Source organism: Athene cunicularia, assembly GCF_003259725.1.
Source record: "Athene cunicularia isolate RWA chromosome 2 unlocalized genomic scaffold, athCun1 chr2_part1, whole genome shotgun sequence".
NCBI classification, from domain to species: domain Eukaryota; kingdom Metazoa; phylum Chordata; class Aves; order Strigiformes; family Strigidae; genus Athene; species Athene cunicularia.
In genome coordinates, this window is record NW_020799095.1 from 88,619,892 (window position 1) to 88,645,031 (window position 25,140).

General features: G+C 40.1%; 1 long non-coding RNA gene across 2 annotated transcripts; it reads left to right on the forward strand.

Moving 5' to 3' along the window:
* Nucleotides 1-247: 247 nt before the first annotated feature.
* Nucleotides 248-24,653, forward strand: LOC113476780. Of its 2 annotated transcripts, XR_003397783.1 has the most exons (5): nucleotides 268-360; nucleotides 16,744-16,798; nucleotides 18,933-19,060; nucleotides 20,995-21,086; nucleotides 24,555-24,653. It is a non-coding gene; the product is annotated as an uncharacterized LOC113476780 (long non-coding RNA). The 2 variants fall into 2 exon arrangements; XR_003397784.1 differs by lacking the exon at nucleotides 16,744-16,798 and having other exon boundaries at nucleotides 248-360.
* The last annotated feature ends 487 nt before the right edge of the window (nucleotides 24,654-25,140 follow it).

Sequence of the window (25,140 nt, forward strand, 5' to 3'; positions counted from 1 at the left end):
AGCAAGGCAAGGGCACATGACTCCGTGCGGCGGCTCTGGCCGAGACGAGGACCGCGGCCAGCGGCGGCCCCGGGACACTGGGCGGGAGCCGGCACGCAGGGCTCCCCCTCGGTGGGAAGCGGCCCAGCCCCCGCCCGCCACACACGCACACACCCACACCGCCTTCGCTGCGCCCGGGGCCATTTTCCCCGTGTTTATTTCCCTCCGGAACTCGGGGTGCTGGGCGGCAGGTCGGAGGCGGGAGGGGGCCGGGGCCGAGGAGGAGGAGGAGGAGAAGCTGCCCTGGACCGGGGGCGAGTACCGGTCGGCTGGGATAAGGACTCATCGGGACAGAAAACTTCTTCTGAAAGAGAGCCAAAGGTTCATTTTAAGAACTTTTCCTAAATTCTGCACTACCAACCTTTTTGCTTGCTTTGGCATGTAGCTTAGGTAACACCAAATTGCCGAGTGGGACCCTGGGGATACAGAGCATGGGTTTGCAGGGGACAGATGCCAACCAGTGAGGGTCTTCCCTCACGAACCTTCACTGTTTCTAACAGCATTCAGAAAATAACTATCTAGGAAATACTTCTGACCTGTATTTTGAAAATAAGCATAGCCTGTTTGTGCCTGGCACTGATCATTGGATCCTACCCCAACACCGCAGCGCTGGCAGTAGCACCCACTCCTGGCAGCTGTAGGACAGGTAGAACAAAACTTCCAAAAGCAGCCTGGTATCACTTCTGATCATTTTATCACCTCTGAATAGAAGTGAAAAACTATCTGGCTACCTGGCAATATCTGTAGAGCAACTATGTTACGCTACTATTAGAACATTTTTTAACTGAACTCAACTGCATTGATGGAACAGACTTAAGATCTCCAAAGTATCAAAGACAAATTTAAGTTGATTTTCATGTTCTGAACAAGATTTGCATTATTTGTTCATTTGCCTGTCATTCCATGCTGTTTTGGCCGGTTCAAATTTAATTTAGAGAAAGTTACTACAGTCCTATAAGTTTCATGGAAATTGCTATGTCACTGAGGAAATAAACCTAAATTTGTTTCCTCAGCAAAGGAACAGCAAGCAAAAAATTCAGCTCTTACACATTTGTGTTAGCAGCAATCAGCCAGACAATCAGTATGTATATATTACCCATACACTTTGCATATACATAATTCCAGACTGATGGATGGGATTTTCATAGGGCAAACGGAGAATAAATTGTAGTTACTGTAATGGAGGTTATTTAGGGGTTAAAGGATCCATATCCACAGGATCCAGTGTCTTCATTTGTTCTGTTGCTCACAATACAGCTGCTGGAATGACAATGGAGTACTGGGGAATGCCAGAGTACTAAAAAAAAAAAAAAAGCTTACACTGAACATATATTTTAAAAAAAGGTAAAGAGGATGACACAGGCTAGCCCAGCATAACCAGTTTGATGCGGATATGGGGCAGAATTATGGAAGTGCTGACCTGGGATACAGTCATTAAATGCCAATAATTAAATGCCAGTCAACACACATTTATGAAAAAGATTTGGTTGAACATGTTTGAATTTAAGTTTGGCTGATAAAGGTAACAATGTTGATGAAACAGCATCCATCTGAGGTAGAACAGTATGCTGTTCTCATAAATACAACATGGAATACAAATTCTGCATAGTTGATAGGTAATTCAGGTGACAGTTCTCAAGACAAGTAATTGTAAGTGAAGATTTTTCATAAGGTTGTCTTTTTGGGTGGTGTTATTCTTGGCCTGGTGCTATTAGAAATGAGCTAGACAAAAATACCAAATCACTGCTTTGCTGTTGTAAACAAAGATAAGGACAGGTCACTTAGATAAGCTCTTTTGAATTGCTTTGTGAGATCTTCTCACTTGTACAAATACTCTCATTATGGTAAAACTGGAGGCTGTGCATTCAAGACAAAGCCTCCAAGACGCCTGGAATCTTAGGGAGAATGGCTGGCATGAGACAATGCTAAAGAGGACATGGACATTTTGGTACATAAGCAACTGAACGTGAGGTCCCAGAACAAAGGTTTTGCTAACTAATACTCTGGAGCAAAACCAAAGAAACATCAAATACAACTGGAATGGATATTACCATTGTTTATAGAACTGATTGAACCATTAATAGTGGAAATAATACATTTAGTTTGGGCATTTTCACTTCAAATGGATGTTAAATATTGGAAAGAGTCCAGAAGAAAGTTATGAAAAGTGTGGAAAATGTGCATTAATGTAAGATATTCTAAAAGCACAATCCAATGCAGGTGAAGAGGTACCTTTGTCATAAGCCTACTAGTACTTGTCTGGGTTAGAGATGTTTGAGGAGTAGAAGCAGTGTTGGCTTTCAGAAAAGGACAAAATTCTGAAAGCAAAACTAAAGAAAAATGAGACCAGAAATATGGCTATAGGTTTAAATTGTGAATCTGTTTTGGAAACAATAGAAAATTGTCAGTCAAGAAATTGAGATTTTTTTCAAAGAAGCACTGTAGCTCAAGCATACACAGCTGCAATTTTGATGCAGAATACATTGGCAGAGGTTCTGTGGGGTCTGATAGGGAGGTGGTACAACCACAGGATTATACTTGGTCTTTCCTTTCCTTAAACTTGATCACTCCAGAAGAAGACCCAAGACCAAGAAGTCTACTTAGGTAGCTGATTTTTTTTTTTTTTGGTGAGTTCTAACAGGCGACATCTGAAGAACTCCTGGTACATTTCATTGTGAACACAACATACATACCTGACTGTCCAGTTCTGCTACCATTGCATGTGATCTCCCAGACAACCCAGCAGTGACTTCAGAGAAGTCCAGATTTCCTCAAGGGAAAAATGACAATGCAAAAGGCTATGTCACTCATTTAAAGATCTTCAAAGGAACAAGAGTTCCACCTTCAGGTCTGGGAAAATACTACCTCTGATGGCAAAAGATATCTCAGAAAAAAAATTTGACGTGTAGATGGAGTTAGACTTCCTGAATTACAGACAGATTCAGACTTGTATTGCATGTCTGTGATCAATTTTGAATGGTCTCTTATAGATCTAATGACAGTGTGTATTCCTGTACAGTTATCAGAGAAAATGGTTTGTATCACCAATGTAGTCGAAAAGCATGGAGAGTCCTAGAAAGACAGAGAACTGGTGTACATCTGACTAAGGAAGAGCTTGCAGCCATTTCTTTTTCCACGTGAGATCATTCATAGTTTTCAGATACAAGGATTCAGGACCAGGAGCCAGATGTGCAATTCCTTTAACATGCTGAGCTCTTCTCAGCAATCTTTCCTTATACAGAGATTCTCAGATTACTCCTGCTGGGGACGGTATTTCAGTGAGCGTTGCTCAATAAACACAGAACTTCCCAGATACTTACATTATGTTCCCATAGATACATCTTTTTCCAGTAGAGCATTTCAAAATTCTGTTGCCTTTTTCAATGTATTATTATTACAGATACACTGATTTCACTGTCAAAAGGCTTGTGCTGGCAAGAACTGATGATAAAGTTTCCATTGTGTCATGGAAAACAGCCATTACTGTGTTACAGTGAACATTGCTTTCTCTCACAGTCTTTCAGAAGCGCAGTGATGTTTGAAATGAGATCCCCTTCTAATATACATCTCTGAAAAAAATCAAACTCTTCCAGTAATTCTTGACTGAGGGGTGTTTTGTGGAATATGTAGCAGTATTTTCTGAAACTGTCTTCCGGATATAAGCAAAATACTGTGGGTTGTTTTTTTGTCAACTGCTACTGCTGTAGTTTTTTACGGTTGGTGGAATTCTGATCCAATGCCCTTTTAGTGTAATTTGCTGCAAAACCAGCTCAGATTTGGTTGAGGATCATTTGTATAATGTTGCAGAAAGTAGGTCTCCCGAGTGGTAATGGAACAGAAGAGGTTTATTATACATTAACATATTCACAATGGCAGTAACACTGAATAGGGTGTAAAAGCAGGAGAAAAAGCAATTAGGGCAAAGCAGATTTTGAGAGAAACGTTTCCTCACTGGTTGCACTGGCTATTTGGGTCTTTTCCAGCATGTTCACAAGTCTCTCACTGTGACCTCCATGCAGGAATGGTTTACAGTAGCTGCTGCTGATCTACCCCTGCAACAGTGGCACAGGAAAGCCTATACGAAGAGGACGCAGGTACAGAAACTATCTACAACACCTGGTCCGCAGTAGGATTTCCCTGCTGACAAGAGCAGGGTGAAACAAGCATCGCTAGCTGGTGGGAGCTCGTGTTGCTGGCACTCAGGAAACATGCACCTGCAGCACTTTGCCTGGGAAGCCTTAGCTGTCCAAAACCAAAGGAGATAAAACAAGTGTTGCTGGGGTTGTGGCCCTACATGGGAACTTTCCCATGACTGGAATTTCATTGAGATATGGGGGTTTCTTCCCCAACATCTTTCCATTCCCACTGGAGCTGAAGAGGATTTGTCCCACTCAGAACTACTGATCAGCTTTCAGTATGCGCTGTAGCAATGGTGTATCAGATATTCTCAGTTTCATTTGTAAGGTCAACTAAGCAGTTTTACTTTTTTTAAGAAGAAGGTTGAGTTAACTCAGTTAAAAAGCTTTTAGTAGGACTGTCTTTGGTGTGCATTCATCTCTTGTTATAGGATCAAATTACATTGGCATCGCTAATCTCTACAAGTTACTCTAACTAAAAAAAGAGAGTGTCCATATGAGGCAGTTTTACCAGCCAAAGAAAGTTGGTCCACTTTTTTTGGTTTTATACAAGGCCTTAGAAATTGCATCAAATCTTAGTGCCATTCAGGTCAATGGTAAAATTTCAATTTAATTTAGTTTAGCAGGGTGAGGATTTCATTCTTTGTCCAGGTTCCAACACTTCCTGACACAAGAAAATACAAACTGTATTCAGGGGGAAAAAAATAGAAGGTGGTGAATCAGCTGAACAAACATTCATTTATTCAGTTCATCCACCATACTTAGTAGTAAACATTTCTTTTGTAAAACCAATCAGCTTTGAAAGAGGGATTCAGAATGTCTTTTAATTGCAGACCAGAGGTGTGATACTGTCAGCTTGCTTCCATAATCAGTTTATATTAAAATGTTTTAAAAACTGTTTTTATTTTTTCTTGCTTCATTAGTCAAATGATTCTGATTCTGCTGCTTCTCTAACACGTGCAGATCATGAGCAACTGCCTATTCAATAAAAACTTCAGGGAATTTCAGAAACAAATTAAAACTGAGAATACTCACATTCATTTGGGGTGGTTTTCCACTGATTAAATGTTACAACTCTACTTTTAAGATTTCTAGAGTTGTCCTTGCCTTCTTTCTTCCCCTTTATGAGATAAGCAGAAAGTCATTGTTCAGCTCTGCCAAAAAAGTGTCTTGTGCTGAAAGGTGGGGCAAATAGACATGAAGATCTGGCTAGTTTGGATTATGGAATATTTCTTGGATATTGTTTTTCTGGAGACAAAAAGTTTATCAGACTGTTTCTGATTTAAAATCCACCTCAGATTCCAAGGCATACATTGAGTTAACCAGAAATTTACCTGTCTGTACTGCTGGTTCAAAGGCCTTGTATGCCATCTAGCTTTGGATTATCTCCAACAGTGGCCACAAGTGCACAGAGGTTTTAGGTAAGAATTGGGCAAGCATGCATGCGAGATCCTCCTTAATATTCTCACAGCCTTCGACTTTTTTTTACACTGGGGGATTCCTGAATCAGATGTGGTTTGTTTCTTTAGTAACCCCGGTGGATCTCTCTTTCAGATGCTCACCCAGTCTCCCCTATAAACTAAGTAAAGGTTTTTCAGGCACAATGTTATTATTGTATTTTCTGTTTTGTTGTATATTACTTTCCTAGAAATTCCTAGCATTTGCTATGTCCCCCTCTTTTTTTTTTTTCCCAATGTGTCTGAGAAGTTTTTCTGGAAGTCTCCATTATAACCCCAAAATCTTGCTTTGTAATTGTTACAGTGGTTACATTGTTGTAATGGCCAACATAATGGTTGGCTACTTAGCTTAGGAACTGGCCATACAGTTGGACTGAAAATGATTGAAGGCAACATAATAAATAAGGCAATTGTGCAAAGGAACCCTTTCACCCACAAGGAAGTGGTTTTTGCTAGAAGTCAAGAGTGAATCAGAAGTGAAGAGGAAGAGCAGCTGAGGTACAATTCAACATCTATTGCTATAAAGTATTTGTCATTTCTAATGTGGTAAGCAGTATACAATTTTAAATTGTAACTGAAATGTTATCTTAGTAAATCATAAAATATCTCAAATCAGAACCTTTTTTTGGTCCTGTGCTGCTTTTTTTTCTTTCTGTCTTACACATTTTCCAGTATCCATCAATTTCTGTGTATCTAGGGAACCTCTCATGACCTGGATCTTTACTGTGATGCTTGCTGGTATTATCTTGAAAAGTTTAAGTTGCTTCTGGCAGAAGTCAGACCCTTTTCTCTGAAAGATGCAAAATGAGAAGGTAGTCACTTACAATTAACTCCTTCACTGTCTCCTCCTTCCTGCTAGGTCATGAGGGGGGATGCTGGCATAAGACAGATGTCTTAGGTTCATATTTCAAACTTGTTTCTTCCCTGCTAGGCAGTTTTACTGCAGACATGCTCATCGGCACTTATTGAAAAAGAAAATTGATGGTCTAGTATCAAATGTGCAAAGCTGAAGGGTATCAGCTCCATTGTCAAGTCGGGTAGACCTTTTCACTACCTCACAGGTGGTGTTGTGGATACACTAAAACTGTGATGTGCTCAACTTCTGTAACAGTAGAGTGGAGGTACTGCATAAGAAAATATGCATGATTCAAAGAGACTTAATTCCACAGTAAGGATCAGTTTTATAAATAATGTTTGAATCTTATTCTGTTTACTTTTAGTATGGCACTAACACTGTGAAGCCCTGAAGTTCAGTCTTGTAGAGATAAACCTACTTTAAAGTTTTATCTCAGAGAAAGAAAGCCTCTAAAGCCTATTTTAGTTTAAAATGTAATTGAAAGTTTGATTTTCTTGATGAGTACTTTGGGGTACATGTTCAGCTAGCTATGTGGAGAATTAGCTGTGCAAGTCCCATTACTGCTAATGCTACTACTAATTCCCTGCACATCATACTGAATATTTACATCTTTGTTTAGTATTTAGATGATCCACTAAAATATTTGTTTCACACTGTTACAGTCATCTGTAATACAAAAGGAATGATAAACATGTGGAAAGACAATTTTTAGTTAAATGTTTAGTGCTGTTTAAAAGATGGCATTATTACAATTTGAAGTAAAGCCTAAATTGTGACTAAAATGGCTTCATTTCTTACCTCAGAAATAGTGGATTGGATAAATGTTCTGTGGGCACCATGAATGTAGATTATTTTCATTGTGTGCAAAAGTTCTGAGTGTCAGAGAAGCTTAAGAGGGGTATTAGCTTAATGCTTGGGTGGTACAAAGAGTGAGTTATTTTAGTAGTTTTAAATCTGGTGGCAAATACTGTCCACAGGATGGATTTTTATAATTTATGAATGTTTCTCTTCTATTTGTGAGTGACTGTGTTTGGCAACCTTGCACACCGATATCACAGAATCACAGAATCGTCTAGGTTGGAAAAGACCTTGAAGATCATCCAGTCCAACCATTAACCTAACACTGACAGTTCCCAACTACACCAGATCCCTCAGCATTATGTCAACCCTACTCTTAAACACCTCCAGGGATGGGGACTCCACCACCTCCCTGGGAGCTCATTCCAATGCCTAACAACCCGTTCTGTAAAGAAATGCTTCCTAATATCCAGTCTAAACCTTCCCTGGCGCAACTTGAGGCCATTCCCTCTTGTACTATTGCTTGTTACTTGGCTAGAGAGACTCATCCCCAGCTCTCTGCACCCTCCTCTCAGGTAGCTGTAGAGGGCGATGAGGTCTCCCCTCAGCCTCCTCTTCTCCAGACTAAACCCCCCCCAGTTCCCTCAGCCGCTCCCCGTACGACCTCTGCTCCAGACCCTGCACCAGCTTCTTTGCCCTTCTCTGGACACGCTCGAGTCATTCAATGTCCTTTTTGTAGTGAGGGGCCCAAAACTGAACACAGGAATCGAGGGGCGGCCTCACCAGTGCCGAGTCCAGGGGTCAGATCCCTTCCCTGTCCCTGCTGGCCACGCTATTGCTGACACAGGCCAGGATGCCACTGACATATGTAGTATCATTTGACTAACATGACTGGATCTCATCTTCAGTCTGTCTGACTGCTTCATGCTGAGGGTCATCTCTGAGCTGGACAGCTGCCCCAAAGCGAATAGGATGGATTATATAATACAGAATAGCTCTTATGAGCCTCAGGTCTCCAAAGAAACCAAACCAGTATTTCTATGGATCTAAGTACAAAGTCTGCTGTTTAGCTTTCTTTTGCAAGTAGTTGCTTAGATGTCTTAGTTGTTCTTCTAAATGGTAGTTTTTAATGTAGCTGTCATTATCTTAGGGGTTTATTGTGAGTTTTACTGGTTCACCACTATACTTATCACCACTATACTTATTGTCCAGTCTCTTGCTATGTCTGGAAACAAACCTATGGCATAACAGGAATAGTCATTATTTTTCCAAGTGATAGACCAAATTTTGGAGGGAGAGGGGATGCAACACCTCAGATCACCACTGTTATTCTCCTTCTTGATTTCTCTTGTGAAAAATGATCCGCTTCCCTTCACTACTCCTGTTCACTCCTCAACATCAGGCCTGGGGAGCAAATGGGGAATTTGTCAGTACTTTCACTTCTGGTATTGGAAAATTTAGAGGTAATGACAGGACAAACTTGATGTGAAGGGTGGCTAGATGTGGGGGCTGACAAGAAGCAAGGCAGAAGTGATGCGCTGCTTGAATGAAGGCAGAAGACACCTGAAAAATGGGGAGAAAGAACTACAGTGACGGTAGAAGTGAGTCCAGATTCGTTTGTCTGAGAAGTCTAGCAGACACATGGGGGTAAATAGTTTAAAAAATAAGACAGAGTAAACATTAAAATTCTGCACCAGTGTGTTTTTAATCTAATGCTGTGTGTGTTAAACTTTGTCTATGTTACTCAGACATTTGTCAAATTAGAGTTTGGACCTCCTGACAATGACTCTCAGCACCTGAGTGAATCAGATTAAAGTTTGCCTGGAATTTAAAAGTGCTAAGTGTTTCTCAGGACTGTTTCAGAGCTGATTACTGAATAAATTTCCTGGGACCGGTTGAACCTTAGTCTTACTGTTCAGGTTAATGGTCTCACAGCAGAGCTTGATGTTCAAATGTTATAAACAAGATTCCTCTAGACTACTTTAGGCTTCAGTTGCTCTGGAAGACTTATGCTACACATATATCTGCCACTTTTGCAGCATCTTAAAAATATATTTCAGGAGAACAAGTTATTCCTCCCTGAACTGCCTCACTGCAGCCCTCTGCCCTCTATAACTTCCCTTCCAGGTGATAGGGACGCAGGTACTGAGCACAAAGAGCTGTCCCACCAATTGATGCTGCTCATGCAGCACCCATTTCCAGCAGCAGAAGCTCTCTACTGATGGTGAGTCCGAGGAAAAAGGCTGCATGCAGATACAAGTGGAGGAGCAATAAAGTGACTTGTGCTTCCTGTGGAAGTCTGTTGTCTTTACAGGTAGTTCCGCAAAAAAAAAGGAGCGTAAGTGGGATCATAGTTTGTCTGTGCATCCGTTGGACAAGGATGGAGGCTTTCAGGGAGTGAGAGGATGAGCTTGCTGATGAGGATGCTGGGATCTGCCATCTTCCAGCCCACACCCTACATGTGTTTCTTGTTATTAATAGCCTTGTTTTTTGCATTGCCACCTTCAGAGTACTCTGCCACTAGTCCCTTCTCTCTGTCCTTGTTCCTTCCCCAATGCTGTTCCTCTGTGTATGACTCATCCCTAAAGCTCTTTACCTTTGCCACTGTACAAATGCCCTAGGTTTATACTGCACTCCAGCAGACCTAGAAGCCCTGCAGTAGTGCTAAAAGCACTCATAATACTACGTAGCAATGGTATCGGTACTGCAAGGAGAGGAAGAGATGACAAAGATTCACTGCCACCCTTAGCTAAAGCCAAGCACGATCAGACAGCACTGGATCACCGTACCAGTGTAACATGTAAATTGTCAAAGCTCTTCACTTTAAAAAAAAATGTTGACATATTTTGCATGAAATGTATTGCATGTCTGAGGCTATCATTCCTTTTTTTTTCCCAGTCAATGACCTGGATCTGTCCATGAATTGCAAGGCAATGGCACTTTTCTCTCCCTCCGTGTTCCAGGTGGGAGGTATGTTCTTCCTCTAGTCTTCAACGAGGCTGCCCTAGGCCTTCTGGACACATTCAAAAACAGCTCTAACCAGGACACCTTAGGTTCTCAGCATCATGCCTGTTACCTCATCAGACTCTTTTTAGAAGATGAGTCTGGGTGTAGGTTTTGAGACTCGCTGTTTGGTATTTTTTGCTTCAGAGGGTGCAGTCTTCAGTAGGTTTATTCTATCTACTCAGATGCTGTTGAAGCAAATTCCAAAAACTGATTAATAGACTCTGTGCTACAGCAAATAGTAACATTTCAGAAGAAAATTGTATGAAAAGTTAAAATTTTATTGTCAAATGTTAGATTCTCCTTAGATTTACATAATTATAGAAAAGTGTTTATATTTTAATTCTTTTATGGTTTTGGATGTTATAAAAAAAGCACGATAGGATGTCAACCTATATAAAGTTGTTTGTATTTTTACCAATTTATTATATAATTTCTTTAGAAAAAAGCACAAAGAATGCAGATATTGCAGTTCAAAACTCATACTTTATTAATGTAAATTTTTCAGATAATGTTCAAAGTTTATCAAAGTAAGTGGGAATTTTGCTGTTGATTTTAGTGTCACCAGTATCTGACTCATTTAAGACAAAAAGTGTCCGATTTCAGTGTTAACATAGAGGAAGTTGAACAAAGTATCTTCGCATAGTTACAAGGCATGGAGTTGTACTCCAGAGTTTAAATTCCCTTTTTTTGGTATGTACTGCAGGTTGGTGCTGTAGTTTTTGTAGTGTTTCTTCCCCTAGATTGATGTCCAGTCTCACTGCAGCCCTTCGGTAGACATTTTCTGCTAAGGCATAGTGTTATTTGTCACTAAGTGCATGTGGATACAAACTGAATCATTAAATCAGGAATCTAAAAAGCAAGAGAGACAGAGAAAAAAGGTGATCACTGTATGAGACAACACTGGGACCTTTCCAAAATGGGGAAATGGTAATTCTTGGGAGACAGGTTGGATATTCATGGACACAAGCAGACTTGCTGTGCTTGTGTTACAGGTGGTGCCAAACTGCAAGGTTTCATAATTTTTCACTGCCTGCTATTTCATTTAATCATTTGCAGTAATGACGAGTGACAGTAAAGGCACATACAGCAAAACCGATGTGATAATGTGCATATATGTATTGCACAGCAAGTATGAATACACCACAGGTTATCCACCATCTACTGTTGGACCTCTGTCTTATGAGAGAAAATGGAAGCAGAGTTTGAATAAAAAGAACGGTGGGATTTAATCAATTTCCTGCCAATGTGCGAACATCTGTATTGACAATATGTTGTCCAAGATCTGTGTTTGGCAGAGGTGGCTGATGAACCCTCAGGTACTGTGCTGATTTTTTTATATCTAATTTTTTTTTTTCTGACTTAGGCATTATTGCTGTGATCTGTGACCCAGCTCCATCTTAGCTGCACTGAAGAATATCAGAGACTGGGCTGTTGTTGGAAACATTGCTTGAAGGGTGACTTGTGTGCATAGAAAGAGGGGAATTTTATCACCTAATACTGAAATTGCCCTGACATGCCTTATGTGTAGAATTTTTACCACAAATTTCTGGGCTGCAAGCACAACCCAAATGTTCAGCTTAGAGAGGGAGTTTTAATGGCAAACTGAGTGTGTAAGGCGTGGGAGAACTACAGAGCCAAAACATGATCAGCCAGACAAAAGCAAGAGGCTGAGGGCAATGGGAATACCAAGGAAAAGAAGCAAAGAGCAAAAGCAGATTTCAGCTATGTAAAAATGGATGCAGGCATTACAGTGTAATCCCCGTCATCCCAAAATATAAGGTACAACACCCAGAGCATTTTTGGGGTCGAAATTTTTTTTAAAAAGCAGATGCTCAGAAAATTGCAGTCAGGTGCGGACTGCAGCAGGGATGCAAGCAGCCTTGGTGCAGCAGAATGGATGAAAGCAGGTTTCCTGAGGAGCAGGATCTCGGGGCTGAGCCACCCGAATGATAGCAGCAGAGCAGGGTCCACCTTCAGCATTTACTTTGGTGGAAGCATTGATAAGGCTTTTACCTTTCCCCACTTGTGCTGCAACTTGGCTAAGATTTTCTTCTTTAAAACCTCTACTTTTCTGTTGTATTTGGTTGCAGTTCAAAAGGTTTCAAAAGTTCTCAGGGACAGAATCATAGCATAACATAAGCTTGATTTGCCTGGAAAACTGTGCCAGAAGGGATATTAAATAATGTTAAAGGTGTTCATGGCACAGGTAGCTCAGAAGAGAAAAAGGTGTTCAGATTAAACAAGATGGATTCCTGAGGTAAAAAGGCACATTTTCATGTAATTATGGACTATACTTACACAGGAAGGGAGGGAAAAAAGAGTTTCTTCAGGCACAGAAGATTCTTCTTGCTCTTTTATTCTCTAACTTCTAAATGCTCGACTAGAGCTACATAACTTTTTAAACAATTTTGTGTGTGTGTGTGAAATACATGTATCGAGTACAGCAACTGTTCAAGTGTGAATTTATTTTTAAATAGAATTGACTCCTTGTATTAGTATAGGCGCTTTGGAAGTAGAAACATTTCTATATTATCACCATCTATCTTTTGAGAAAGAGACGGATATTTTTACCTTGGCAGTTCTGGTAGCAAGGTGGAGGCAGTTTTACAATAATCTGAATATATTTAAGGTGTGCAGTTCATTTTTGTATCTAATGAATAACTGTGTGCCTGAGTGGGTGGATGGAAAATAAGAAGCTCCTGGATTAGATAGAGAAGGTGAAACATGTTACATTTATGCACATAACGTATCTGTTAATATTCCAGTACATTTGATAAAGTCACTGTTACATGCCATCTTTAATGCATGTGATGGCAATCAGTTTTCTTTGAAAACTGTTATTATGGGAGGGAAAAAAAGAGTCTGTACATTTTAGAAACCCGTACAAGTGTTTCATCCAATTAAACCAGAAATCATATTATTTTCCAGTCACATTTCTCTGTGATCCCTGTGGTGCTGTAGGCAGAGCTGAAACAGAAGCTGGCACAGGCTGAAAGGACGACGGGCAGGGTGGGTGCTCACTAGCAGAGCGACACATGATTTCTGCCGCACTGAGTGGAGTCTGACACCTTTGGTCTGCAGCTGCCCCATGTGGCTACGAAGGACAAGCTACCAAATGCTTGTGCTCTCACACATTTGGTAATTAATAGTAAAATGATGACTCGGAATACTGAGGCAAATTAAGAAGCACATTATCAAGGGAGTACTGCAGAAATAGTTCAGCAGCCTACGTCAGAGAGTCTGCGGCACAAAACGTAAGGAGACCTGCAGAGACGTCTGAAGTTACAGAGAAGAGGGTGAAGCGAGAGTCTTCTGTCCATTTCCGTGCAAAAGGATGGCTGGTCTGAGAGCGTCTGGCAGTCCTGCCGGCCAGCGTGCCTGGGAGGTCTCAGCTGGAGACAGCCAGCTCCATCAGGACCATCACTGTCACCACAGGCAGCTGCTGCCTGTGTTGCACAGCTAACCAGCAACTCTACCCAAGTGGCAGCTAACCAGCTGGGGTTTGGAGAAGAAGACACTCTGTAGATACTAAAAAGTCATCTTCTGGAAGGACTGCAGAGCTTTCCTTCTTTCCAGCAGTCATATTCGTGACATGGTACAATAAGATTTTCTGTATTCTTTAGCTGTTCCTTGGTAAAGATGGCAAAAATGGCTTCTTTATCTGTAAGGAACATTATGTGTTGATCTATGTGGGGAAGAAAAGCTAAGTATCCCTTGGGAATTACCTATGATGGCTAGTGTGTCATTTTCTTTAGCCCTTCCTCCCTACAGACAACAAAAAGGGATCCTTCATTTATAAGGAACATTTTGTGTTGATACAAGTCATCTGGAAGAAAAAGAAACATCCCTTGGAAGTCACATACCAAAATCAGTTTGGCATTGATTTAGTTGCTTTACATTTCTTTTTTTGCCAGATAATGTCATATAAAATATGGAACAAGATACTTGTAAATCACTTCTGAAGGAGCCCTGTGGCCTCAGAGCTGATAGTTTTTCTTGACCATGTGCTATGCCTTTCAGAGCAACTTCATTCAGCCTATGGTATAAGCTTCCACTGCATGTCTTATAAATGGTAAAATCATCTGACTTACAATTAATTGATTGCTGCATATCGATACAGAAGATGGTGCATTGCAGCATTTGCATCCTTTTTGGAAAAAAAAAAAAAAAAAGCAGCAACATTTTTAATGAGAAAGAAAAAGTATGACAATAAATTCAAGAGGTTGTTCATTTAAATAGCTTCTAAATGAAACATTTGTATTTTGTGAATAAATCTACATCCTTGATGTTGGATATCTGGAGCAAATCTTGACTCACCTTGGGTATCGTCATTCTTGGGACACATGTGAGGGTAAATCTGCCACCTTGCCTGTGTTTGGCTCTCAGTACTCTCTTCTCAACATGATTGCATCTTAAATTCTGTTCTCAATATTTCATGTTTGTGGAATGAGTGAATCCTGGGAAGGGAACAGAAGAGAGGGAAAGCAGATATGCTATTTCTTGGCTTTCAGGTCCCCGGTGAGCAATCAATTACAAAGCAGCCTTTATAAAGAATGCTGATATCCACATATAGTCCTTTACAAAAATAAACTTTCTCCAGAATATACATACACTTTTAAAATTCAGAAATATTTTAAACATATTGAAATACTAATTTGAAATGCATTGTCCTAGGATAGTGCAACAGAGGTGAGGCATGGAAAAGGGGAGAGAAAGATTATAGTATAAAAAAAAGCTTGTACCTGGGAAAAAGGTATGTGACAGAGACCGACAGCTCTACTGAAGACTTTCCCATTCAGAAGATGCTCTCTCCCATGGAATAGTTGTCTTGGTCACAGCAAGTGGGAGGCTTCTGCCCAAGATCAGCACTCTCATAATCTATGCAAAACAGCTAAATCCCAGTCTCAGAGGGGACTAGCAATTTTTAAGCAGAGCTAGATTTAGCATTTTCAGATCTTTTCCCTTTTATCTCAGACAGAGCCATGGTTACACCGTTGTGTGGAATGCATTACTTAAGGTTTAGGGCAAGACTAGTAAACTGATGTTTGTAGTTGAATCTCAACTGATTTATTTTAAATTTTGAGAGAGGTGTGTGAGAAGAAGAAAGATCTTTAAATCATCCTTGTTTCCTCTGACTGATATGCAGTTGCCTCCATTTTTGAAACCTAGCGGTTAGTTTATTTATGTTTTCAAGGTTGCCTATGAAAAACCAAAACAAAATTAGAGACAGAAACTTGATTTTAAAATTACAGACCTCCACAATTGACAGTGTTTAGGATGCCTGTCACTGAAAAGGTAGCACTTGATAGAAATTGCTAGTGTGATACGTATCAGGATAAACCTCAGAATTTTCCCAGATATCCTGAAAAATCTGGAAAAAGAGATGGGTGCCTGGGGCCCTGCTTAGGCATCTGTTTGCCATATGTTTTCACTAAGGAAATGAAATAAAATGTTAAAAAATCTGCAAGGGGTAAAATGTAGGAGGCACAAAACTAAAAATAGCAAAGCTTACATGGAGACTGGACAGCTGGGTCTTCATGGGCTCAGAATGGAGCGTAGTTAATGCAATCTTTACCACGTGCTTCTGAAGCTCAGCAGTACTGGTCCTCACAGAAGCTATATCTGATCCACGGATCTCCACCAGTCCCAAAAGAGAGGAAGACTAGACTGATTGCCCACATGCAGATACAAGATAGAATAGAAACATCAACAAGTTAAGAGTTACATGTGTATGAGATGCAGGTGTCAGATGTGAAGGGAAGCATGTCCTGCCATCGGGTTCAGACTATCATAAGAGACAGAAATGTGTATGTGTACTAACTGATACAGGCCACTGGCAGTGAAATAAAGAGAAAAGGTGCCTGCTCAACTAGATAGGGAACTGCTGGAAAGGCAAAGTAGCATGACACAGAAGTTGCTGAAGATACACGTGTGTGGAAATTATGGGGACAGAAGGAAAGAAAACTTAGAGCAGCAAGTGGGAAATGTTGCAGAAATAAGAATGTAAATATGTACAATAAGCTGCATAACTGATATAAAAGCTGTACATAAAGCCTATTAAACCTATTAAAAGTTAATATACATATGTCCTTCAGAAAAAGAACAATCCGTGATATTTTATTATTAGTGTGTCTACTGACATTCTTTCTCAGCTCTAGATTTTGAGCTGGTGAAACTGGCATAGCTCTGTCAAAACTAATGGAGACAGCAGCTTGCACCAGAATTGGGTCTTGCTTGTTTGCATGGAACCTTTGTCAAGATGGTGTGTGAAGAGATAACCTCTTCTGGTGCCTGAAAGTAGAGTAACTGGTTGGGTCAGCAATGCAGTATAAGCATGGATGTTACTTGGACTCTATGAATCGTTCATTGTAAATGGATTATAAGATAATTTTAGCTTTTGTTGTTGTTGGTCACAAATCGTTCATGAACTGATCTTGGTTCCTCCTGACAGACTGATTTTCAAAGTCCTCACCTGAAGATTTAGAAGGAAAAGATTGTCTATGCCTGTGAGTTGTTAACTTTTACTATTTGCTGCTTGTGACATATAATTGGTCACTTCAATTGCATTGTGGTTTTTCTGCTTCATGATTAATTATTGGAGTTTGGATACTGAATTAGAGCATGATTACAAATGATTAGTGAACAGAACATAGTCTTAATTATGCATGAATAGTCATGTTTGTATTTGAGAATTCAGCTGAAAACAGATATTCTTAACACGTTTATGCCAATAAAAATCAGAGATAAGGAATAAAAAGGAGCAAGAAGTTGGCAAGGAAGACACATTCAGATTTTGAATACAATTTCATAAACTATATTTCTGCACCATTTATCATGTTCTAAATTTTGTCTTATCATCGACTCATTTAGGAGCTCAGGAGTGCCCTTCCTAGATCAGACTTGTATTTGCAGGTTGATCTACAAAGTTGTCAGAAAAATATAGCTTGCTCTCATTCAGAGCCAGAAGAAAACCTGTTAGGCAACTCAGGCTGACCTTGTGCATAAAGATCATGAAAGCTCATCCCTAAACTGAGCCCTACAACTTCAGACACACCGGAGCATTCAGACAACCAGGACCAAGTCATTAGGTGCTACCAAGGCTTGCATCCCCTGCCATCATTGGGAAAATCTAGTTTCAGCTTAATTTATGATGAGCCATATATACTTCTCTGATTCCTTTCTGTGAAGTGAGTTTTCAGTATCGTGAGATTGTATTTCTTACTCCTCAATACATGTCCTCACATCTCCATACAATTTTTTAATATGCTTTTTTAATCAGGGAATTCAGATCACACTCTGCAAATTGCTTGTTCTCTATGCTTACCATCCCACTTGTTTTTGTATCCTGTGCAAATTTAATCAGTGCAAACTGTAGCAATGACAAAATCATTCACTAATAGACTGATAGGATCCAATTCCCAAGTTATATCCTTTTAGTTCCATATAATGTGATGTTCAAAATCCATAGTCAAATGATTTAAAGACACAGGCCTGTGAATATACTGTATGACCACAGTTATCTTTGCGAAACAGAGCAATAGCTGTGAACAAGAAGAAAACTGAAGAAGATTAAAGAAGGCTTGTTTTACAAGACCCGCATTCCATGAAATCATAATGATGATTATTATTAATTGCACCTTAAGTGTTCAATTCTTCGTTGGTGGGCTTCTAAATGAAACTTCTCATTCTGTGTTCAGGTTCAGCATCTGACTAACAGATCTTTATTTTCCTGGATCATCTCTTTGCTCTTCTTTAATATGTGGCATACACTGGCAATTCAAAGATCTTTTGATTTTTTTCCCATTTTCTTTGCTGCTTGTTTCCCTCTAGGCTGCTTGATTTGTACGTGTGCAGTTGCAGCTGACTCTGCATCATATTTTTCTTCATTCTGGATGCCAGGTTTTCTGTTCCATCTACAACATTTTATTGGGCAGATTTATCCTCCTGCTTCCTTCTGAAGTCAGAAGAAAAATAGTGATGAACACATCTGTCTTTTCTGAGCCTTTGTTCAAAATTGTAATACCTGTTTCTAGAAATGGACCAATATTTGGTGCAGAAATTTTTTACTCTAAAGGGTTTTTCATATGTTCTTTCTAAATATGTTGCCCATTGATCTTTTCTTATATATCTGTTTTCAGCAGAGTACATTTTTTAAAATTTGCAGTTTACTGCTATTATCCTTTTTTGCATTCTTTATATTTTTATTGCTAATGTTTGACTAGCGTTTCTGCATCTTCTGTATTTCACAAATTCTTTCTTCCCCAGCATGAATTCTTTTCTACTTGCAAATTTGTGGCACTTTTTTTTTTTTTTTTTTTTTTTTTTTTTTTTTTTTTTTTTATTTTTTACATACCCAGTAGAATGTTCTTGAACAATTTCCAGTTCCTATTAATATTTCCCACATTAAATTGATGTTCCTAGCTTGTTAAAGCAACAGGTTTTTTTCATCTTGGACAAATTGTCCCTTTCTGTTTCTAAATGGTATCACATTCAGTGTGCATGAAGTAAATGTGAGAGGGTCACGATTGCTGTTAGCCAAATACAGCAGGTCTTTACCATCTGAATGAGGTCCAGCAACTAATGTGTCTGCATTGGCTGCAAGATGCCCTGTGCTTAAAAAATATTATTTATTGTTTTTAGAAATGCTACTAAACTGATGGAACAGCCTTTGTAATTGTGATCTCCAAAGTCAGATGTATGTATCCCAGGGACTCTTCAAGACAGTCCACTGATGAGCAGGAAAAAAATATAGAACTTCATTAGTACAGGTATATAGTTTATAAATAAATACATATGCATATATTGGGGGTGCATGCTCAAAAATATTTTACTCATAGGGGTGCACAATCAAAAAGTTTTGGAGACCAGTACTTGATGAGATGCCTGGTAAGCACACTTTTAGACTCCTGTGATCCCAAAGGTAAGGTCAGCTTGTACAGCTCATTTCTAGTTTGTCCTGGCCACTGCCAGGATGCTGGGCTAGGTGGACCCTCACTTGAAACTATCACATGAGTCCTTATGTAGTCTTAATCCATAAAATGAAAACCTTCTGTGATTGTGAACTGTCTGCAGCTTTCGAACAATGTATCGGTTTAAACATTTTTTTTTTCCACCCTCTTCTATCCTTACTGGATTATGTTTTTTTAAATGGTCCAGTCATATGAATCATTCTTCTAATAGTGAGTATTGAAAATAAAATCTTTTATATGATATTTGCTTTTTTTTTACCACCTACTCTGATTGTAATCACTATAGACAGTTACAGTAACATCCTTTGCTTTATATGTTAGGCCATGCAGGTTTGCAAGACTGGTTTGGACGCCACTGACTGGATGGTGACAGCTCTTCACAGCAGGTGAGGGCTGCAGTTTGAGATTCAAAGCAGTAGTCCGCTTCCAAAAGAGATTCTATGGCCTAGAAATTTATAGGTTTAAAACCAATATTGGATTAATAGCTAGGGTGTTATTTTCGGGCAGCTTGTTAGAAATGCTGCCCTTTGCAGTCTCTCGTGTCTCTCCAAGTGCAGAACACACAGTAATTTTTGGAGGATTTACTTTTTAGACCATCTCAACATGCATCCTAGCCCTACAAACCTGATGGGTTTTGCAGTCCTGGATGAGTCTAATTGAAGCTGACATCTGTGGGTTTCTGTGAGGGCTGCGGGAACAACGTACTAAATATGTCAGGTTAGAGTCTCCCCAAGCAATTTGACAATTGTTAGTCTGAAAGCACCGTTTTGGAAAAGTGTGATGACTCACGGCATAAGAAAGGAAGGATTTATTTTTCAAAGCAATAGACTACTAAAGTGAAATCTGGATTAACTTCTTAACTTTTCCAAAGTTCCCATGTGAGAGAGCAAATTTCTAAATACCTCTGTCCATAAAAGTTCTATCCATACAGCAAATATAATACTTTTTTTCCTCTCTGTCTTGCTTCATTAATTGTAAACATCTTTGGAGCAGGATATGTCTGGGGGTGTTTCCAATTATGTATGTGAAGAGGACTTGGCACCGTAGGCCCCTTAATTCAACTGGGAGTTCTGCAGGCTACTCCTTTTCAAATAGTGTATGACAATAAGTTTCAAAAGAGTACCCATGGCTCTTCTTGATTCTACCTGGTGTTACAGGTATGCAGCAGATCTAAAAAATAGGCCAAAGTATCCTGACAGCAAAAAATAAGTGCATATTAATAGCATTGCAGACTGGGAAGGATAAGGCAGGAATCACAGAATCACAGCATGGTTTGGGTTGGAAGGAACCTTTAAAGATCCTCTAGTCTAAACAACTCTGCTGTGGGCAGGGACATCTTCCTCTAGATGAGGTTGCTCAAAGCCCCGTCCAACCTGGCCTTTAACACTTCCAATAATGGGGCACCCACAATGTCTCTGGGCAACCTGTTCCAGTGTCTCACCATCCTCATCGTAACATATATCCTGTCTAAACCTACAGTCTTTCAGATGAAAACCATTTCCCCTTGTCCTGTCACTACAGGCCTTAGTAAAAAGTCTTTGTCTTTTTTCTAAGCCCCCTTTATATACTGGAAGGCCACAATAGAAAAAGCTCTCCAGAGCCTTCTCTTCTCCAGGCAGAACAACCCAAACTCTCTCAGGCTTTCTTCACAGGAGAGATGCTCCAGCCCCCTGATCATCTTCATGGCCCTTCTCTGGACCTGCTCTAACAGTTCCATGTCTTTCTTATACCAGGGACCCCAGAGCTGGATGCAGTACTCCAAGTGGGGTCTTGCAGGAGCAGAGACAAGACTCCACCTGGGAAAACCAGATTATTCTTAAACCAGGTGAGTTTCTTGTTCTGTTTCTCCTCCCATCCACACAATCCCTGCCACTGGACCAAGGAAGGGATGGCACTACAGAGGGAAGAGGCAGGCAGGCATGGCATGACTGCTGACGGCAGAATTCCTGCCTTATGTCTGCGAAGCTGCGGCCTAAATGGCATGGCAGCCCAGACTGAAACAGGTTTCATGTTTTACTTGAGCTGTAAGAGTAACATATTATGGAAAAGTGGAAAATGCTAACACCAAATAGCATTTCCCACTATATTTATTAGATTTCTGTGATTGTTTCTGCCCCTGAGAGGCCAGCAGCACTATTCTGCAGCCTTTTCATGTTGCATTAACAACTCCATCTCATGGGAAGAGAGGCTGCTTTGGAGGCATGGAGTAAACCAATCATTCTAACAAAAATCTTATGTTTTTTAAGAGAATGTGAAGATTCAGTTAAGTTCATGACATCTATTTTTTTTAGTTCGTCAGGTTCAGCCATCCTTGATAACTTACCTTGAAAAGTCTTTGACTTTTGAAAGCTATCATTTCTAAAGTGGATGTAATTCTATGTCTGAATGTGCAATGGATCCAGATTCTTTTTCCAAAAGACTGAACTGTGTCAGCTTGCCCCGTCGATGGAAATACTTTCCACTGCACTTCCCTCAAGAGATCAGTTTAAGACAGATCATTGGTACTTCTGTAAAATTTGAACCCAGAGCCCTCCGGCTTTGGCATTTTATTTTCATGATTTAAATTTGTTCCCGGACTCCTTAATTTCAAAGGGGCAGCAATCCACCAGGCTTTCCTTTAGAAATCAGATGAAAAGCAGATGTCAGTGCTGAATATTGCACAGCTCTGTACAGCAGGCGGGAAACTTCATGTAATAAAATTACTCAGTGTGGAAATTCTTGACTGTGGCCCAGTTCACAAAGCCTACGAAGAGCCCTGCCATGAGTTTGATTATGCCTTTGAAATTAAGGGTAGGGGGAACAAAGTTAAGTCATTAAAATAAAGTCCCAAAGCTGGAGGGCTCTGGGTTCAAATTTCTCAAAAGCATTAGGGCTGAGTTTAAGAACTGGTCCTTGCAGTGAACTGCAGTGGGAGGTGTCATCAAAATCTGGGCAAGCTGGCACAGTTCAGTTTTTCCTCAAAAAAAGGGAGGCAAAATGTACACTTTTGAGGCAACTTTTTTTTTTCAGTAAAGGCTTTCTTTAGCTGTTTGTGTTAGCTTGTCTCAGCATCTGTTGGAATACAGGGCTTCTTCTAATGGCTTACATTTAACTTGAATGTCTAAATCCTTTGTTTGCTTTTTGAACACATTATACTGTTTATTTCAATAAGATCTCCTTATCAAGTATAGTAATTCTGCCCTAGTTTCCATTATAAGATCCTAAAAAGATTCAGTAAATTACAGTCAAGATGAATTTTCAATTCCTTCATACTCTGTGAGACATTTTTCCATCATTTAAGAGACTTTTTACCTCCCCAACATGTAGGGAAAGAAGATGGTGATCAGACTCAAAATTTATTATTCAAATACTAGTTTTCTGTTAATAATGTGCAAAATCCTTTCTAAATTAGAAGCAAATTATATGATTCCACCAATAACCTAATGAAGATGCTTCAGGTGCTTCCACTATTTTTGCCTTCTTTTCAAGTCATTTACAGTGGCTTAGAGTATAAATATGCTCTAACAGTCTGATATATTGTCTTCCTTTCCAAATTAGGGCAATACTGACATCTTTTCTCTACTTGGTTTTAATTGGGTATCTTTGCTATTGGGAGGGCAATTTGACAACCAGCTGGGATTTGTTCTCAAGTGAGCAGCAGAATGGGAATCTTCTACTTTGTTCAGTAGACACATCTCTTTCTTACCTTGAGCATGTCTGATGAAGTAAAATCTCCCCTCTTGCTGGTGATGCCATCATGAATTTGTCTTCTTTCTTTCCTAACAAAGTAATACATTTTGCTTTTAGAGAGGCTCAAAGTTCACTACTAACATGGGGTTTGATAAAGCTTCTGAGTAAACGAGGGCACTAACTCAAGTGGATATGGATAACCATAAAACACAATTAGTATAGAATCGGAGAATCATAGAATGCTTTGGGTTGGAAGGGGCTTCTGAAGATCTTCTCATCCAAACCCCTAACCCCCCCTTCAGGGACACCTTCCACCAGGCCAGGTTGCTCAAAGCCCCGTCCAACCTGGCCTTGAACACTGCCAGGGAGGGGGCAGCCAGGACTTCTCTGGGCAACCTGTGCCAGTGCCTCACCACCCTCACAGGAAAGAATTTCTTCCTTATATCTAATCTAATTCCACTCTCTTTCAATTTAAAACTGTTACCCCTCATGCTATCACTACACTCCCTGATAAAGAGTCCCTCCCCACCTTCCCTGTAGCCCCCTTTAAGTACTGGAAGGCTGCTATGTGGTCTCTGGAGCCTTCACTTCTTCAGGCTGAACAACCCCAACACTCGCAGCCCATCCTCATAGGGGAGGTGCTCCAGCCCCCTGATCATCTTCGTGGCCTCCTCTGAACCCACACGAGCAGGTTCATGTCTTTCTTACACTTGAGCCCCAGAGCTGGACACAGCACTGCAGGTAGAGTCTCACCAGAGTGGAGTAGAGGGGGAGAATCACCTCCCTCGACCTGCTGACCACACTTCTCTTTATGCAGCCCAGGACATAGTTGGCTTTCTGATCTGTGAGCACACAGTGCTGGCTCGTACTCAGTTTTCTATCCACCAATACCTCCAAGTCCTTCTCCACAGGACTGTTCTCAATCCACTCGTCTCTGAGCCTGTATCTGTGCTTGGGATTGCCCTGACCCAGGTGCAAGATCATGCACTTGGTCTTGTTCAACTTCAGGAGGTTCACACAGACCCATCTCTCCATATTATTATATAGTAAATTAAATGTCTATAAATGTTCTTGATATGCTTGAATTAAAGTATTTTACATGATCTTTGGACATTCACAGAACTAAAGCTTCCATGAACAGAAGGCTTGTACTCCACCTTGAGAAAGATTTAGCATCTACTTTTAAAAGTAGCTTGCCTGGGAAGATGCAGCTAAGCCTTCATACCTTTCCTTACTAGTTTTGCACATGCTGCCGTAGAAACCAGCTGGTTGTACTGAAACTTGGATTACATTTAAGTGTAAGAAATGGAGTTTAACACAAATGCAGGTAGGCACTGCAGTTACTTCTTAACTGGGTGCATGTGGAGGTGTAAGAAAGGTAGCTATAAATCAGAGAAGGTATTAACTGAATCCTGAGGACTTGGGGAAGAAACCTGTGTACATGCTGTAGAAGTCAGTCGTTAAAGTAAGGTATAATGAGAAATGGATAAAAGAGTGAAAATTATATGGGACTGTACAGAAAGCATTCCAAGTTGCCAACACTAATTAGTGTTTGTGAAATCCCTGACTGTTGCCATGGCAATAAATGTGATACTACAAATGCAGCGTTCTGATTTCTTCACAGGATCAAGGGAAGTTGGAAAGGAGCAAATCCCTATGTAAACATCAATATCGTCAATTAATTAGGAAACACAGCAAGATAAATAATAAGACCCCACGAAAGGTAAGTTAATTTCTGTTTTCTGTCTGCTACATTTGAAAGTTTCCCCAGTATCAAGCCATCTCTGCAATTCACTGTCATTCTACAGTAATGCTTAATCACAGACCACAGTGGAAGTTATTATGAAGGGAGTTTTTAATACATTACTTAGCAGGCTAAAGACTTTGGGTTATTTGAGATATTTCAGCTATTTACACACATTTCTTTCTTTAAATGTCAGTTAGCTTGTTTACTTATTTATTTATTTGAGATAGAATTCCACCTAAACAAGCCCAGAGTTCTCTGTCTTTTTAAGAAAAATTGATAAACAATCTAAAGCAGAGCAGATCATCTTGAGTGCCATCACACGCATGTACAGGATGACCAGGTGATAAGGCCCAGTCAGCATGGGTTTATGAAAGGCAGGTCCTGCTTAACAAACCTGATCTCCTATGACAAGGCAACCTGCTTAGTGGAGAAGGGAAAGGCTGTGCATGTTGTTTACCTGAAC